Source organism: Balaenoptera borealis, assembly GCF_965194805.1.
Source record: "Balaenoptera borealis genome assembly, chromosome: 7".
NCBI lineage: Eukaryota > Metazoa > Chordata > Mammalia > Artiodactyla > Balaenopteridae > Balaenoptera > Balaenoptera borealis.
In genome coordinates, this window is record NC_138864.1 from 16,899,886 (window position 1) to 16,919,225 (window position 19,340).

The 19,340-nt window shown below is 38.1% G+C and overlaps 1 protein-coding gene and 1 pseudogene across 17 annotated transcripts in view; one reads left to right on the plus strand and one right to left on the minus strand.

Annotated features, from left to right (window-relative positions):
- The window catches only part of SUGCT (succinyl-CoA:glutarate-CoA transferase), a 792,254-nt gene that overhangs the window by 606,028 nt on the left and 166,886 nt on the right, over positions 1–19,340 (minus strand). The gene's annotated exons all lie outside the window — the stretch shown is intronic.
- LOC309632390 (dolichyl-diphosphooligosaccharide--protein glycosyltransferase subunit TMEM258 pseudogene) overlaps positions 1–19,340 on the plus strand; it is a 28,873-nt pseudogene continuing 9,533 nt past the window's right edge. Inside the window, exon 1 of the transcript in view lies at positions 1–19,340. This exon is cut by the window's right edge and continues 9,533 nt beyond it. The product of the transcript in view is annotated as a dolichyl-diphosphooligosaccharide--protein glycosyltransferase subunit TMEM258 pseudogene (transcript).

Here is a 19,340-nt window from a genome sequence, read left to right on the forward strand (position 1 = left end):
ACAAAGCAAGACCAGAGGTCAACAGTAACTAAAGCCCCACCTACCTACAAAACCTTTGAAAACTCTTTACTAATGGCTACCCCCCCAACCTAGGCATGAAACTCTCACACTTGATTTCTCCATGTTTTGAACATCACACTTACTTCCATCTCTAAGTTGCATATATTCATCTTTGTATCACCAGCGCACCATATAGCACCTACATACTCAACTTTTCTCTATCTTCTACCCAATGTACTTAGCATTGACCAACAGCTACTATTAGTTTATGCCCCTTTTTATAACGGCTCTCTTGTATCCATAGTTTTTATCCACAATCAAGCTGTAACTCATATCCCAAATTTATTTCCCACTATCCCTCCCTTCACCTGTTTTAGTGTCAGCTGAAGAGAACTATACCTGCTGATGCCCTGACAACTTTCTTGCCTTTGCTCATGCAGTATATTTTGCACCAAATGCCCTTCATTTTCACACCTGAGCCCAGTTCAACTATCATTTCCTCCAGGAAGGCTTCACAAACTCATTCCAAATGGACATAACCCTTTCCTCATCTCAATCCCCACATTTTATCTGTATTTTTTTGTTGACAGATATAACTTTACTCTGTAAATTCAGATATTGCTTTATATTTTCAACTAGATGGTAAGCTCCCTAAAGGCAAAGGCCATACATCATTCACTTCTTTATCTTCCACATCAAGTAGAACAGGGCCTTCTACATAGTGGCTGCTTTATAACTGTAAGTTGAGTGAATAAAGGAATGAATAAAAGGTTAAGTGCATTTTTTGTTCAGTTATTCTTAAGTCTTGAATCTGGCTTAACGAAAATAGCATTACTCATCCATACATCATAAATCCTAATTCAGTTTTTCTCATAAGCTAGCTATGAAATTCAGGCTGGTTACTCCATGGGTTCGAGTTTCCTCATCTGAAGAAAAGATGAACTACAGCTGATCTCTCAGGCCATTACAAATATGTAAAAATATGACAGTGTAAAATATGTGGATAATTCCAAGCAGAGGAAACACAATTCCCCTTACCTTTGTCTAGTAAATTTCAGTCTTTCTTCAGAGTTCAACTCATCATCACTTCTACAGAGAAATTTCCCTGATGACCAGGACTACATCAAATCCCTCCACATAATGCTCATACAGCACCATAAATCTCCACCTTGCAGAATTTACCATACTTATCATTTTTGTTTCTATGAAAGTCCATCCCTACTCATCCCCTGTATATTCAATAAGATGAATGAATGAGTGTAATCTGTTTTAGAATATAAGGTTTTACAAAGCAAAAACATTTTTTTCAGTAGTTCTCTTTGTAGTTATATAATCACATATGTTTCAGCACTTAAATATTTTCCAAAGATGAGGGACAAAGCTAGGTGGTCACAACTTCAAAGAGTTAACATAGTTTTCAAAGAGCCTAGCTTGTCATTTCATCAAAGTTTATATGTTCAAAGAATATGGTCTCTGATAGACTTTTTTTTTTGGCCATGCTGAGTGGCATGCGGGATCTTAGTTCCCCAACCAGGGATTGAACCCGTGTCCCCTGCACTGGAAGTGTGGGGTCTTAACCACTGAACCACCAGGGAAGTCCCTCTGATAGACTTATTTCTAAATGGGAAATCTCTTTTGTTTTATTTCAGCTCTTTCTTATTTTTATCTGTACTTTTTTTCTCTATTCAAAAGAAATTTATCTATAAAACAACTCACCCCATATGTTTTCTTGGATCATTAGTTAGGTAAAAATACCAATTTAGAGATTCTTTTTATGACGTAGAAAGTAAGCCCCCTAATATGAGCAGGAAAAACAAGAATGTTTCTTTGTAAACAGCTACAATTTAATATTTGATTTTTTAAATCAACAAACAGAAATTTAAAAGATTTAAGAATTAACTAAATAAAATATCAATGACATCATCTTTTTTTTTAACATCTTTATTGGCATATAATTGCTTTACAATGGTGTGTCAGTTTCTGCTTTGTAACAAAGTGAATCAGTTATACATATACATATGTCCCCATATCTCTTCCCTCTTGTGTCTCCCTCTCCCACTCTCCCTATCCCACCCCCCCCATCCCACCTCTCTAGGTGGAATGACATCATCTTTTAACACTGCAAATCTTCAATGTGAATAAGGCAAGTCTAAAACTTATCTTAATGATAAAACTAATCCAAGCAGTAGGAAATAAAATCTGAAATGCTTTCCTTGATATAAACATTTGAAACTTATTGGTTTATTTTTCTTTATCCCATCAATACTTTTGAATTAACACAAATACATTTGATTTAACAAGCTGTAACATTTTATACCTCTCTAAGTCCACACAAACCATTATAGTTAGTACTATAATTACGAGTTAAAGGTATGACCTTAGACACAAAGCCAAAGCTTTCTATCTTCTTTCATGTGCTCCTTTCTGTACACTTGGGGGGTATTCCTTTCCATAAAAAGGAGAAACTGACTGAAACTAGTGACACATGACCTCTTCCTATCCAATAAAGTGGAGTGCCCAATCCTTGAGAGTGATGTTCCCTCAAGGGATGACACAGTATGAGTTAAGCTCACTTCCACCTTAAAATAGGTTTTCACTTTTTTAATCACATGTATAAACACGTGAAGGATAAACCTACAAGCAATAAAATTCTATTCCTGACAACATAATTCTGAAAGTCACTAGATCATGCAAGATTCTGAAAAACATATTCATTCTATCAGAAAAGCCACATGCTCTTAAAACAGGTTATATAGAGACATAGGAAAATAAATATACTAAAGAGCAGTGCTTATTTTTTCAAATAATTTAGGTGTTTTTTGAAAAATAAAAACAGCACTATTAAATAAAAATTATTACTGTATGTCTTAATTATCACACTCAAGACATTTTTAGAGTTATACAGACACACACACACCCCTCCCCCGATGGTAGGAACTACAATTACACCAGTTCTGCATAGTCCGCAGCACTTGGCATGATGGGTTGGATGAATAAGTTAAGTTCATTGACTCCTTCTGAAATAACTGGCCAGGGCTTCCCTGGTGGTGCAGTGGTTAAGAATCCACCTGCCAATGCAGGGGAAATGGGTTCGAGCCCTGGTCCAGGAAGACCCCACATGCCACGGAGCAACTAAGCCCGTGCGCCACAACTACTGAGCCTGCGCTCTAGAGTCCGCGAGCCACAACTACTGAGCGCACGGGCCACCACTACTGACGCCCGCATACCTGAAGCCCGTGCTCCGCAGCAGGAGAGGCCACTGCAATGAGAGGCCCACGCACGGCAACTAAGAGTAGCCCCCGCTCACCGCAACTAGAGAGAGCCCGTGTGCGGCAACGAAGACCCAAAACGCAGTCAAAACTTTTAAAAAATAAAATAAAATATTATAACTGTCCAATGAAAAAAATATAAAATACATATAAACACAAATGATTGACATGAAAAAAGACCACTCATTGTTTGCTTACTTAAACAAAACTGACACTTTTCCAGATGTTATGTAGTTATTTGGTTTGATGGGATTTTTGTGTGTCCATTTGTTTGTGATTTTTAATGATTAGGATTTTTAGTACAGTGGGAGAGATGGGGGGGATGATATGATATGGACTTGCCAATATATTCCTTATTAATGTTTGTTTGTTTTGGCTGCATCGGGTCTTAGTTGCGGCACGCGGGATCTTCGTTGAGGTGTGCGGGATCTTTCGCTGTGGCATGTGGGTGCCTCTAGTTGCGGCATGTGGGTTTTCTCTCTCTAGCTGTGGCGCGCGGCTCCAGGGTGCGTGAGAATGTATTAAGTTTTATTACATCCATAGTAGCCAAGATGGGTCGTCTCCTAAGACATAGAAACAATCTCATCACACTGATCTGGAATTACTGAATTCTGTATTTTTTTCTGAACAACCAGTCAACAAATATAGGGTTTTTTTCTTTTTTTACAAAAGCAAAAATGGCAATGCTTTATAGCCGGTTTTCAAGAGAACTGGACTTTTAAAAAACAAAACTGTAAAGGTTTCATAATCACATTTTAATATTTTACCCGTGTGAACAAAAGATCAAAGTATTATAAGACTTGGGCAAAAAGCCTAAGTAATACAACTCTCTTATAATATCCCTGCAAAAGTGAGCTAAAAATACAATTTACATATTATCAAAAGTTTCTTATTAATATTATTATTACTACTACTATTACTACTATTACTACCACAACTACTACTACTACTATTACAGCCCGCCACATTCAGGAGCACACAGACCTGCAGCATAATACTATCATAAAAATCAAACTGACTCTTGAAGAAGCAAAGGATTCAATGAACCTAAAGAGGTAAAAGAAAATGGATTCTACCTCTCACTCTTCTCAACACATTCTACTGTACTCCACCTACTGAGAATAGATACCAATACATCTTTCATGCAGATAGCATTGTTTCAGTAGCACAAACTAGGTGTGATCACAGTAAGCAACGGGCCTTACTAACTAATTACAAGCCAGAAAAGAAAGGCTACACACCCATTTTTCTAAAACCAACATTCTCACTTAATAGACATTTACTAAAGTAAATAATTCTATATCATTTCAGGGGAAGACAGTAAAAAGAAAGAAGGGAGTCATAAAACCTCTACCCCAAAAACCTAATAACATAAATACAAAAAAAGGAAAAGAATCAAAAAAGAAAGGGGGAGAGAATGGAGTTGTAGAAACAAAGTTTTTGTATAATACTGAAACTAAGTTACTATTAACATGAACTAGATTTTTATAAGCTAAAATATTCATTGTAGTCCCCAGGATAACCACTAAGAAAATAACTCGAAAGAATATAACTTTTTAAGGAAGGAATTAAACTGGTACACTAGAAATTATCTATTTAACAAAAGCCATATGTTTAGAAAACGCTTGTTCAACTAAGTCATTCAAATTCAGACTTTTTAAAAAAACACCGGACTTGTCACACCAGACTCATCTGCAGGCTGAATTCAGTCCATGAACCACTCTTTCAGTTTGTGACATCCCTGGTTCTGCAGATCTAGATTTTGCCTTTCCTTTAAGGCTTTCAAGTACTACTTCTCCCATTAAAATTGTGATGATCTCCTCAGTTTGGATTAATACTTTGCTTCTGTCTCCACTTGATGGAAAGAAAAAGTAAAGAATATGGAGCCAGAAGACTGGAGATAAATCTATCTGCTCATCTATGATTTAAGGTAATTAATATCTCTGAACCTCAATTTTCTCAACTGTAAAATGAAGATAACAACACTTACCTCACAAGGTCATTTTGAAGGTTGGATCAGAAAATACATGTAAAAAGCACCACACAAGTATTAATTCAGACTATAATTGCTGATTTTCCTCATCTTCATCCCAGAAAGTGGCTTTCACTCATGGGCGAGATTAATATTCCTCTTTTCTCAGTCCTATATGAGCACTTGCCCAACAAAGTGCCTGACACACTATTAATATTTTGCCTTATGGGTTTATATGCATCTCTAAGTATGGTGCCATGTAACTCAGTTGCTTCACTAAGAATTTCAAGTCTTACTTCACAGCAAAAAAAATAAGAAATGAAAAAATATTAACCAGAACATCTTTGTATTTGACCAGATGACAGATGGGATCCTAGTTATATATGCCAATAACAGCAGACATAAAAAGAAAAAATTAATATAGCTATTTTGTACCTACCTTTATGAACTCTTTAATTCAACTTGCAAATACTTTTTATCTATGGAATATGTGAAACATCCTCACAGATTTCTATTATTCCTGTCATTGACTCATTTCTATTAAAACTGAGTTATCTTGTCAAAACTCCTGAAAATAGTTTCCAAAATTAATTTGCCACAAACAGAATGAGTCAATCAGAGATAAATCACCTGTTTATCTCTGCTGTTACTTACAAAAATAAACTTGCACTCAACTTCCAATATCAAGGACAATCAGAAATACACATATATAGACAGAATGAAGCCCTCAGTATCTTCCTCATTTGAATTGAAGGACTTCCTTGTATTATATTCCTTCTTTAGGAGTACATACTCTCCCACTGAAAATTCTCACATGTCAAGATGAGTGTCCTCAAATTATGAGGGTATTATTAACTTAAAAGTAATTTTTAAATATCATAATGCTCTTCAGGGATTAAAATCTATAAAGCTTTAGGGTTACTTTTCACTGATCTAAAATTGATATAAATCATTCTATTACAGCAAAGTGGAAAACCTATATTTCTAGAATCTTCAACTTCTCCGTACAAAGTATAAGAAGGAAAAAAAAATGTAGCTTCCTAATTTAATTTTAAATCCCATCATCTAGGAATTTATACTATCATAGTTTTACTCCTTTGGACTTCACTGGTAGTAATTTTCACCTATGAATCCTCTGAAATGGCTTAGTAATAATTATTGCTATGACATACAATGAAACCACATGATATGTTTTTTATACACAGTATAAATCTTGATTCTTCGAGTTGGCTCTTGCAAACTAATAGCCCTCTGTGTATATATATGTATGCTATGACTTCTTTTATGAAAAATCAATATGAACGTAAGATTATGAATTCTTAGGCACAGTGTATCTAGGTTACTTGCATTAAACTTTGCAGTTATTTGATCAAGAGTGTACCTGCTTCTGGGCTTCCCTGGTGGCGCAGTGGTTGAGAATCCACCTGCCAATGCAGGGGACACGGGCTCGAGCCCTGGTCCGGGAAGATCCCACATGCCGCGGAGCAACTGGGCCCGTGAGCCACAATTACTGAGCCTGCGCGTCTGGAGCCTGTGATCCGCAACAAGAGAGGCCGCGATGGTGAGAGGCCCGCGCACCGCGATGAAGAGTGGCCCCCGCTTGCCACAACTAGAGAAAGCCCTCGCACAGAAACAAAGACCCAACACAGCCATAAATTAATTAATTAATTAATTTATTTATTTATTTATTAATTTAAAAAAAAGTATACCTGCTCCTCACAGTCACATCTGTTCCTGTGTTTCAGACATATACTAACTTTTCCTGTAAATAAGAGTTTTTCATGGGATAATCTGTTCTCTTAGCATTCTCTGTGATCTTTAGGTTTCTCTTTAAAGGTTTATGTAGATGTATGGTTTATTTGTCTGAATTAATTTTACAGATTTTTCCATTGACTTAAAAAATTAATTCTATTAAGAATTAAGATAACATTTGAATGGTGTTTTCCAGCTGAGAAATATACATGTACCACGAAAATCAGAAGAAGCAACACTCTGAAGGCTATCCCTATTCAAATGGTAAATAATGTATAAAGAGCTCAAAGGAAAAAAGTGCTTAAGACCAGTCATGGCACAATTTAAAAAATCAGATTAATGCATTTAGTGTGAAAATAAGAGAAAAATACAAAAAGAGTGAATCATTCAGTATATTTCAACAGCCAGTTTTACTCATCAATTGCAAAGTGCTTTGTGAACATTAATTAATCAAAGATGTAGGGTCTAAGATGTGCAGTACATTTTGTAATGGCCTCAATTGGTCTTCAAAATTCCAGATAACTAATAAGAAAGAGAGACACCTGACAGATGACGTTACAGACTGTCTCTGTGTGAATCTGTCAGCTCTTCAACTGTTATTTCATTACTGGACTTGTAAGACAACAGGAAGAGCCTCAGAAAAATAAAACCCCAAAACAAAACTTTAAATAAAAACCTCAAGCCAGTAAGACCACATCAAAAACATACACACAACCTTAGGTCTCATTTGAAGGATGTGTTGTGTAATCTTGATATTAAAAAAACAAAGCACATTGTACTCCTTAAGTTATACTATTTTTAACACACATATATACACACCCCCAAGCAAATAATTGTTTCCTGTTTACTTAAAACAATTATGAAGAATTTCCTGTGAACATGATTTTTAAATTAGAGAGAAGAAAATCAGAAGATTCTCTTCCTCCTATACCTCAGGAAATGAAATGGACTTTTTAAAATAATCTTTTCAAATATCAGCACAATGCTGAGTGTTATCTCTGAGCAGTGACAATTAAAATACTAAGGAAACAATATCAACAGTCTTTAATGACTGAAAACATCTTCTAAAAATATTAAATTTAACGAATCTCTGGTGCATAGCTGAGGTTTCTTTGTAATATTTTCAAACAATGTGCAATATTTTGGCAAGTTCCCAAACCTGCTCATTTAGCAGGAGTAAACAAAATATAATTAATTCATTTTCTCTATTTTTTTAATAACTTTTAGGAAGTTGAAGTGCACAGGAAATCATGCTTTGCCTTCATCTGACTCCACAGCTGCATTCCTTAAAGTTCATTACTGATTTTCTTTTGTGCAGTAACCTTTCCAACTCTACACTCACCTGGCATCACCATTTACTATGTGCTCACCAGCTGTAGAAGAAATCCAAATAACAAATCAAACAAAGCACTGAATGCAAAGCATAAAAAAGAGTTCCTGTCTCATCCTGTACTGTATTCAACTTCTGCAGTCACTGAAAGTAACCAATCAACATTTACTGAGCAGTTATGATTTGCAGCAATAAACCTTGTTCAAGTAACAAAAAAAGAGAGACAGAGAGAATGCAAACTGGATAAGTCACAGCTGAGAACTGGTCAAATGGTCAAATGGAATCTTCTTTTCTGGTATTTTTTTCTAAATGTTCATAATAGTGAAAAGAATCAGCATAAAAGAAATGTCCATAGTCTTTTGAGTTGGGACTATCTAGCTCTGTGCCATTTGTTACATGTCTCTGAGCAAGTCATGTAACTTCTCTGAGCATCAGTTTCTCCCCCATAAAATAATAATAATAATAATAAATCTTGCACAATGTTACTGAGAGTTCATTAAGTGTTTAACACACAATAGGTTCTCGATAAATTAACACTAAGCTTGTTATTGTTAGTTTAAAGCATATAGTGCTCACATTTTTGCATGAATGCAAGTTATAGCTGAGGTGCTTCATAAAAATATATTTTCTTATTAAAAAGTAATATACTTAAATTGTAGAAATATTTGAAAAATACCAAGAAGCAAAAAGAATAAAAATGAAAATTATCCCAAATCTTAAAACCGAGATTACCACAGTTAACATTTAGGTGTATCTCCACTTTGTGTCTCTTGCTCGCTCTCTCTCTCTCTCTCTCCATCTCTATCACACTGTTTTCTTCTCCTTCTCCCTTTCCTCCCTGCTTCTCTCTTCTCTTTTTCCTTTCTTCCTTCATTTCTCTTTTCCTTCCTTCCTTCCTTCCCTCCCTTCCTCCCTCCCTCCCTCCCTTCCGCTCTCTTTCTTTCTTTCTTTCTTTCTCAGTTTTCCCTTCACACCCACCCTAAGCATAGTGAGAGGAACCCCTGCAGGTGAAGATCCCTTGTTATACCTCTTCCTGTAGCCCCTGCTACAAATAAAGCAATCACTTTCATATAGAGGGACTCAGCAATGATCTCTCCTGGGGGAAAATCACTCCTGACCCTCTAGGTTGGGCAGAGTGCGGAGAATATACGTATAGGGAGGACCACCTATTGCTCAGATTCCCACAAATCTCCCCTGAAGACTCATTCCCCCCTCAGGGATTTCTCACAAGTTAATCATCACCACCACGCCATACATATTCCAGGGACATCACTCTGTACATGGTTCTGGTTCTGCAACCTGCTTTTTTTTTTTTCCATGTCGACATGCTTTTTAAAGTTAGCATTGAAATGCAAGAAGAATACATATGAATTTACCTAGAATAAGAAGAAAGTAAGATATGCAAAGAAAATAGCATGGCCCAAAACAGAGAGGGCTGAGGGAAGATGGCATTTTCAGGAAATTAAATGTGCCATATATGGCTACTCAGCTACAGAAAGGGGATCAGGGGAGAAGACAGCCTGGAAGAGAGGCAGGTACAGATAGGAAGAGAACTCAGCTGCCATGCTAAGGCTTTTAGACCTCAGAGCCTATTGGTCAGGGGCATGAATTTTGGTGTCAAATTGTGCTGAGTTCTAGTTCCAGGTACACCACTCACTGGACCTTGGTGAAATTACTTAACTTCCCTAAGTTTTGGTTTCCATATTTGTAAAACAAGGATAATAGCTGCATGTGTGTAAGAATTAATTGAGTCAATATACAGTCAATTCTTGTTATTTGCAGTGGTTATATTCTATAAAGTTGCAGTGAGCACAGAATTCGCAAAAAACTGTTCTCCTGGGTGAAATACAGGGTTAGGTTCCTAAGAGCTTCTGGTCACAATACTTTTATCACTGCATTGATACATAGCTTTCTTTTATGTATATTTCTGTTTAAAGACACCTTATTTAATATGTATTGTTGATTCATTAATATTGAACTCACTATATAACTCATGCAAGAATGAAGATTATCTAACACACGTATTTTCCCCATAAGGCACATCACAGTCTCCTTGTACTTAGGAACACAGGAACGCTAGACAGCACTTCAACACTACACTTGGGGTCCTTGTTTTTTGTTTGTTTTTTTTAAACATCTTTATTGGAGTATAATTGCTTTACAATAATGTGTTAGTTTCTGCTGTGTAACAAAGTGAATCAGCTATACATATATATATCCCCATATCTCCTCCCTCTTGGGTCTCCCTCCCACCCTCCCTCTCCCACCCCTCTAGGTGGTCACAAAGCACAGAGCTGATCTCCCTGTGCTATGCGGCTGCTTCCCACTAGCTATCTATTTTACATCTGGTAGTATATATAAGTCCATGCCACTCTCTCGGGGTCCTTGCTTTTAAACAGCAAAGTCACATGAAACAGCACAAACACGTGAAAACCACGGCACTAAGTAGACCATTGGAAGGACACTATGTTACAGTGTGAGAGCTGAAACAAGAAGGCAGAGCATCGCTCAGTTTGGCCTCAGCTGGGCACATGCATGACAGGCAACGCTTCTCTGTGCAGTATTGCGAGTGACCATGAAAGCACGTGAGTATTGATTTAGGGATTACAAACATATTTTGGCAAGTAGGCAAATTCACAATACAGAGTCCGTGAATAATGAGGATCGGCTGTATATAGAAACACTAAGAAATATTCAATAAATATTTATGCTATTTGTCAGAGGGAAACACTGAAGCCTTCTGAGCGGGATGGAGACACTCAAGATTTTTAGTACAGAAGGAACACTATGAGGAGGCACTGCAGCAAGAAGAGCACGGAGGCAGAGAACGGCTAAGGGCAGGAGAGGAGAGAGAGATTTCAGAGGGATTTAGGCGGCAGAACTGATACCATGTAAGGATAGGGAAAGTGGAACAAGAGAATTCAAGACTGACCACAACGTTTCTTATGGGGGCAACTCAGTAACGAAAGAAAAAGAATTCAGAGGAAGTACCAAAAGGAAACTGGTTCTTCTTTGAAACTGATCTCTCCCTGATTTTTGCAAAAACTATTCTTATTTTCTTCCTTCCTTTCTACCTACCTCTTCTAGGTGTCCTTTACTAATTAAGCTGAGGGGAAAAGGGAGGCAGGTGTGACGGGACAGCTTCCTACCTACCATTCAGCTCTGGAGTGCCAGTGAGAATCAACACCGGAAGTAGATCAGACGCTCCATTCCCACTCATGGGCAGAGTCAGATAATTTGCAGACTGCCCTAAATCCAGGATCCAAGGTGCCCAGGGTGTCTCACCTTCCCCTGCTCCCAATTTAGCTGCAACGTCCTGTGTTTCACAAACAACGCCATGCGTTGCATGAACCATGTGTCCCTGAACTGAATTTCTGTCACCTGTCTAGTATCATCTCTAGTTCCCTACTGGCACTGCAGCCTGGCCATGGACCTCACTTAAACCAGCCATCGCTCTGCTATGCTGCTAGATGTCTCCAGTTTCTTTCCTCCTTTCCACAGCTACCTCCCAACATAGATACACACATGATTCACAGGAGCCTGGGATCTACTGCAGCTGATCCTTGGCATCATAATCCTCAGGGCCACTTGATTCCCTGTGACCTCCATTCAAGGCTCCTCCTCCACTATAAGTGGATAGATACTAAACCCACGTGGATTAACTTTTCTATGTCTCTTAAATAATATGATTGAGAGAGATGTCTGCCCCATTCCCCTTCTTAGAGACCAGAACTGCTACAGAATCATTTCTTGGCATGGCCCTATCTCATCTCAACTTCCTTCCTTCTCTCAATAGCCGAGTGTAACATTCCATGAGTGGCCAATGTACATAAAATTGTTAGACAGTTACAGCCTAAGCTGCTGCAATATGGACAAGGGAAGTCAGGATTACAATAGAATATTTGATAGTGTAAAAAGGGAAGAAATTATACAGAAATTGTTACAGGCATAAGTGGGAATTAGTTTCTTCAGGAAGAACTCAACTTAGAAGCTGTTTTCTTTCCACAAAAGCCAAAGAAATATATTATAATACTCTACCATCTCCCCATCCTCCACCTTATCTCCAAAACAAAGAGGGAAGATAGTCACAACAAGCATTTTGCCAAGTTTCCTGGGGTACTGGTTCCCAAATACCACTCTGCAGTGCAGTGCTAGTTTCACTGAATATGAACTACCTGGAGAACTTATCAAAAATACAGACACCCAGGCTCCAACCAAAAGTTCTAATTCTGTAAGCCTAAAACCCAGGAATTTGCATTTTGCAAAGGTCTCCAGATGATTTTGAAAATGAGCCAAGTTGGGAAAATAGACTTCCTTCAATTCTGTGGTTGCCTAGTTCTGAATAGTGGTAAATTAGAATTGATACTAGCTTCAGCTATAGATATGTGGCTGGTGAAGAGGAAGTCTGAACTTGAGGCAACTGCAGACAAAAGATGGTAACTCTGTGCAATCATCATATCGACCTCAGTATAAGATAAACATTCCAGTCAGGATAAAACAAGAAAGAATATGGAGCTCAGAATACAATCAATCAAGGACAATGGATCCATTCATTTACTCATTCTTTTTTTTTTTTTCAAGAAAATATGTACTGAGAGCCCACTGTGTACCAGACTCTGTGCTATATCTGCGGGTACAAGAACAAGCAAAACAGACCCAGCCCTCGCTCTTATTAAATTTATAATCTATTGAGACAGATCATGAACATCAAACAAATAATCACGAAAATAAACACATACCATATAGACTAAAGTTTTACAATGGGATATTGGACTCAGCAGGGAAAGAGCAAGAAGCATGGAAGTGTGGTCAGGGAAGACTTCCTGAGAAGTTGACATTAGAGATAAAATCTGAAGGGTAAGTAGGAGTTTACCAGGTGAAGAGAGGCAGCAGAGAGTATTCCAGGGAGATGGAAAAAATGGCACGAACAAAGGCTTAGGGGCTGAAAGGGGAGTGACTCATCTGAGCAAGCAAAAGAGGCAATTTACCTGGAGTGCAGTAAAGAAGGAAGAGAACGGTGGGAGATGACGATGGGCTAGGAAGGAAAGACAGGTCATGCAAGACAAGGAAAGCCAAGTTAAGGATTAGCTCTTTAATCCTTGCAATGCAAGAATGGAAGCAGGGAGACAAGAAAGGGAGATGATGGACAAGAGTGCGGGCAGCAGTGATGGAGGTAAGCGGACGTAAGAGGAGAAATTTAAGAGGTATTAATGAGAAATATCTTTGCCTCACTTAAACATTTACATTAATAATTTCCATTACGTTTATTTTTACTCTAACCTACTATTAATGGCAAATGATGCTGGTTCTATCACCTGGAAGTAAAGTAACATTTTTTTAATAAGAGTGGGGGGTTTTTTTGGTGCTCTTTAGTGAGTGGGTTTTTTGTTTGTTTGTTTGTTTTTTGGTGTTGTTTAGTGAGTTAGTAAATATCTCAGTGCCAGAGTTTTTTTAATAGATGAGGGGTTTCTTTGCATTTTTGCTTTTTATTTTTTAAAACTGGAACTGTTTTCATATACTATTAGACTAAGTTATATTTTACAAACAAAATGACTAAGAGCAAATTCTAATCCCATCACATAGGTCAAAATTACATTTGCTTTCTGGAATTAGATAGTAGTGATAGTTGTACAACCTTATGAATATACTAAAAACCACTGAATTGTACATTTTAAAATTCATTTTTAAAAAATGAATTTTATGGCATATGAACCACATCTCAATTTTTAAAAACTACATTGTTGCTTCCAGACTTAAGTTTCTACTTTCAACTTTTCTCCTATGTTGGATGTGATCATTGTTAATACTAACAGCTATATATACTATACTATTTTTTTTTGAGAGTTTCTTTTTCTTTTTTAATTAATTTATTTATTTATTTTGGTTGCGTTGGATCTTTGTTGCTGCGCACGGGCTTTCTCTAGTTGTGATGAGCGGGGGCTACTCTTTGTTGTGGTGCGCGGGCTTCTCATTGCGGTGGCTTCCCTTGTTGTGGAGCACAGACTCTAGGTTCATGGGCTTCAGTAGTTGTGGCATGCGGGCTCAGTAGTTGTGGCTTGCGGGCTCTAGAGCACAAGCTCAGTAGTTGTGGCGCACGGTCTTAGTTGCTCCACGGCATGTGGGATCTTCCCAGACCAGAGCTCGAATCCGTGTCCCCTGCGTTGGCAGGCTGATTCTTAACCACTGTGCCACCAGGGAAGTCTTATACTGTACTATTATACTACAGCTGCTATACTATAATAGAGAAAGATAAATGTATGTATATATGGAGAAAGACAGAGAGCGCAGATACATGCATGAATTCCTTTCCCAATCTCCCTTCTCTGGCATGCAGACTTAGTACCAGAATCTTTAACCATAGCAGTCATTTTCATCCTTATACATCCCAGGAGGAACACTTTAGTCAGTAGTGATGGACGCTTTGGAGAACTATGATGATTGGTTGGTTGGTTGGTTGGTTCTTGAACTCCTCAATTATCTGAATCAAGCATATATGACGCAGCTACACCTGATGCTCCTGAAGAGCGGTGTTTCCTTGAACTCCATGGCAGCCCAGCTGACTTAACTTTCCTCTCTGGCCTGATCCTTAAATGTTGCGGTCCTCCATATTCTTTACTGGGATCTCTTCTCACTCTAGGCCAGTGCTTCTCAAACATTGCCCCAGGTCATCCTGGAGCAAGTCAGTCAGAATTTCTGGGGATAGTTCTTAGGCATCAGGATTTTTTTTTTAAAGTTCTCCAAGTGATTCCAATGTGCAGTCAGGAAAGAAAACCCCTGCTCTTCATCCCCCCCCCATAATCTCATCCACTCAGTCATCTTAATTGTCATCTTTATTCCAATAACATACAAATCTGTATCTCTAGTTCCCACCACCTTGGTCATTCAAAATAAAACAACCACTAAACCACAAAATAAAATTTCATGTTTTTAATCGACACAAAATTTTAAAATATGTTGAAGTTTAAATTATTTCTTCCTAGATTTTTCTAATTTTCTCTCTCTTTTTTGAGGGGTGAAGAACCTGTGCTTTGTTCGTATCCCAAAAAACTGATTAGACTCCCTCCTGGGAAATGGAACACGTGCTAGCACGCCTTTCCAAAACTGCAGACATCTGGCGGCGGGAGGGGGGGGTCTCAATTCAGAGGTCCCATAAGCACTAAAAAAAATCAATATGCCTGCAAAAGAATTCATCATTTTCCCACGTCCCCAGACAAAACTTGCTCTTCCTCTCACCGAATGATCGGCAGCTAAAGTAAAAAACTTGGGAATCAGGATTTAATCCTCCATCTTTCACATCCTCACCCTCAGTTATTGGCCAAGGAATATAATTCTAACCCTTTAATAGATCATGAATCTGTTTGCTTTCTCTCCATCCCCATGGCCACTGTGTTCTGTTGCCTGGGGTACCGCAACACCCTCTGAACTGGTCTCCTTGCCCGCAGTCTTTACTTGTTCCGCACTACTACCAAAATTAGATTTCTAAACACAAATGTTTTTTGTGTACTTAAAACCTTCCAGAGGCTCCTTCCCGCCCTTGGGATGGTGTCTGCATTTCACGATGTGGTTTCCAAGGCCCTTAAAAACCTCCCCAGATGCCTTCACCGCTCCTTCTGCCGCCAGCCCCATCCCCTCATCACTCCTTCTCCTCGCTTCAGCAGAGGTTTCTTTCATCGGGGAAATCTTCTCTAAGCTCCCAAAGCCAGGTTAGGTGCCCCTTCCACTCATGGCCATGTCACCACGCAATTACTCTGTTACCGCGTCAGTCGCTAACTTGATTGTCTCCCCCGCTACAAGTGAGCACCTCAGAAGCAGAGGCAATGTCTTATTCTTCATGGTTGCCCATGCTTGGCACGTTGTAAGTGCTCAGTATTTGTTGAAATAAACAATGAATGAATGAATGAATAATAGCCCTTGTAGTCCTCGCAAATCTCATGAGTGAAATCTGCATTTACCCTCTCCAAGCAACGTTAGGATACAAGAAAAATAGTTGTTAAAAAGAAGTCTTGCTCACACATGCACAGCAGACCCATGCGCTATCCTGTGGATATTAAAAGGCTGGAGTTCTGCCCCTAGGTGCAGCAGAGACTAACGCAACACTGTAAAGCAATTATACTCCAATAAAGATGTAAAAAAAAAAGGCTGGAGTTCATTCATCCAACATTTGTAAATAGTTACTGTTCACTCTGTCCATAATAAGCTTGTATTATGCAGTGTCAGCAGTCACCTAGTCATCTTACATTAAGAAACATTACAGTATGAAATGTGTCATTTAATATAAATAACCGCTACCATTACCATTCTGCAAACACTGTGCTCAGCAGCTGACACGTACTGTCTCATCTAATCTCCACAATCAAGCTCTGAAGCAGATAGTTTTACAGCTTCTCAGAGGAAGAAACCAAGGCTTGCGAAGGGTAAGCACCTAGACTACAACAGTGCAGTTAGGATGTGTTAGCCAGTATCCCACCCTTATAGCAGAAAAATAAACCGAACGTGAAACTTGTACTTAATATGGCCATGTCGTGTCCAGCCTTGCTCTAGTAAGTGACAGAATGCAAAGTTAAGGCTGCTGGGGTGAGAAACGCCTCCGAGTTGATAAGTCGGTGTGTATCCATGGAACATAGCCCCATGCCAAAGAGGATGCTTAAAAGCTTACGGAGAGCCCTGTGCCCAGCAAAATGGAGTTTGAGGCCCTGAGCAGATACACCAGCCCAGTGAACCCGGCTGTCTTCCCCCATCTGACCGTGGTGCTGTTGGCCACTGGCCTGTTCTTCACCGCCTGCTTCTTAGTGTATGAGGTCACCTCCACCGCATCCACTCGGGATATCTACAAAGAGCTCCTCATAGCTTTGGTGGCCTCCCTCTTCATGGGCTTTGGAGTCCTCTTCCCGCTGCTCTGGGTCAGCATCTACGTATGAGCTCCCAAGGGTCCCAACCAGGCGGCTTCACTGAATCCCTGCTTTTGTAAATTATTTTTTTTTTACTATGCTGGAAGTGTCCCACCTGCTGCTCACAATAAAGGCAGATGTGTGACAAGAAAAAAAAAAAAAAAGCTTACTGAGTTCTTTGAGTGCAATGTAAATGAGTTTGAAAATGTAGTATAAAATGTACCTCTGGCTAACAATCATATGTCCCACATTTACCGTATCTTAGAGGCAAACCAGATTCCTGAAAGTCCATATTAATTGGGGGGGGGGGTCTTTGGTTAAATAGTCTAGCATATTAAAATAGCTAAAATACACTGAGTCCACCCTCCTGAAAAATGCAATTAGCTACTAGCTTCTTTGTCTTGAAAACCTTGCCTTGTTGAAAATTCTTTCATTTTCTCCGCATAAGTTTTTAAAGGAATTTAATTATAAAATCCAACTGTAAAGAAACTTATTGAAATAGCCTGCAGATTGTTTTATTTGCTACACCTCCCTCACACCTTAATTAACCAAAATAATATTAGCTCTCCAGTTATTATTACATAAATTAGTAACCTGGCCAAAATGATTCCCAGCTACTAAACACTTCATGCTCCTCAGGGCTGGCCTCTCTCTATTTTAATGGCTCTAAGATTAAACAATTCATTTTAATCTCACTATCTTTAGGATCCCATATATTGTGTAAGATATACAGTAAATCATTCATTCATTTCATTCACCCAATAGACCTTTATAGGCTTATTATATGCCAGAAATTGTCTTTTACTTACTCAAAAAAATACTTATTGAGCATCTATGTGCTGGGGATTTAATGGTAAACAAGATAGCCAGGGTTTCCTAACTTTGTATGCCAAGTCCTAAGGCAGGACCTAGACATCTGTATTTTTCGGTGTCTCTGAGATTTTACTAATTATCATAGATCAGCGATTGTCAGTAGCAAGGGTCAGCAAACAATGGCCTGAAGGCCAAATCCAGCCTGCTGCCCGTTTTCATAGGACCACAGAGAAGAATTATCTTTACATATTTACATGGTTTTTAAAAATCAAGAGAAAAATAATTTCATAATAGATGAAAATTATATGAAATTCAAATTTCAGTGTACATAGGTAAAGTTTTTTAGAACATGATCATCTGATTACATCTATGTCTGCTTTTGTACTACAAAAGTTTAGTTGTTGTCTAAATGTCCATTGACAGATGAATGGATAGAGAATATGTGGTATATATATAATGGAATACTGCTCAGCCATGAAAAAGAATGAAATAATGCCATTTGCAGCAACATGGATGGACCTAGAGATTGTCATACTAAGTGAAGTCAGTCAGACAAAGACAAATATCATATGATATCACTTATATGTGAAATCTAAAATATGATACAAATGAACTTATTTACAAAACAGAAACAGACTCACAGACATAGAAAACAAATTTATGGTTACCAACGGGGAAAGGGGGTGGGAGAAGGATAAATTAGGAGTTTGGGATTAACAGATACAAACTACTATATACAAACTACTATACATAAAATAAACAACAAGGTCCTACTGTATAGCAGAGGGAACTATATTCAATAACTTGTAATAAACCATAATGAAAAAGAATATATATATATACACACATATATATACATATATATATCTGAAGCACTTTGTTGTACACCAGAAACTCACACAACATTGTAAATCAACTATACTTCAATAAAAAAATAAAAAATAAAATTTAAAAAGTTTATTGGTTGTGATAGAGGCCACGTGTGGCCCTTTCACTCTTACTGCTTTGCACACCTGCTTGTTGTACTATGAATCACAGTGATGCAGTTATAACTCAACAGCATTTCAAATGTCATGTGTATTACCTTACCATAATTTTTTTTTATTACCAGTGCATACCCATCATACCAAAACAAGAGGAGAAGTGTGCCATACTTTCAGCACACACTGGGAGATGGACCATGCTGTTACTGAATTAGATGACAAAGCACTTTATTATTCAATGACACTCTATCTGTACTAAAAGAATACAATATATGCCAGATTAAGCACTCATCACAGTATTCCCAACTCACAGAAAATCCAGTGGGCAGAAAA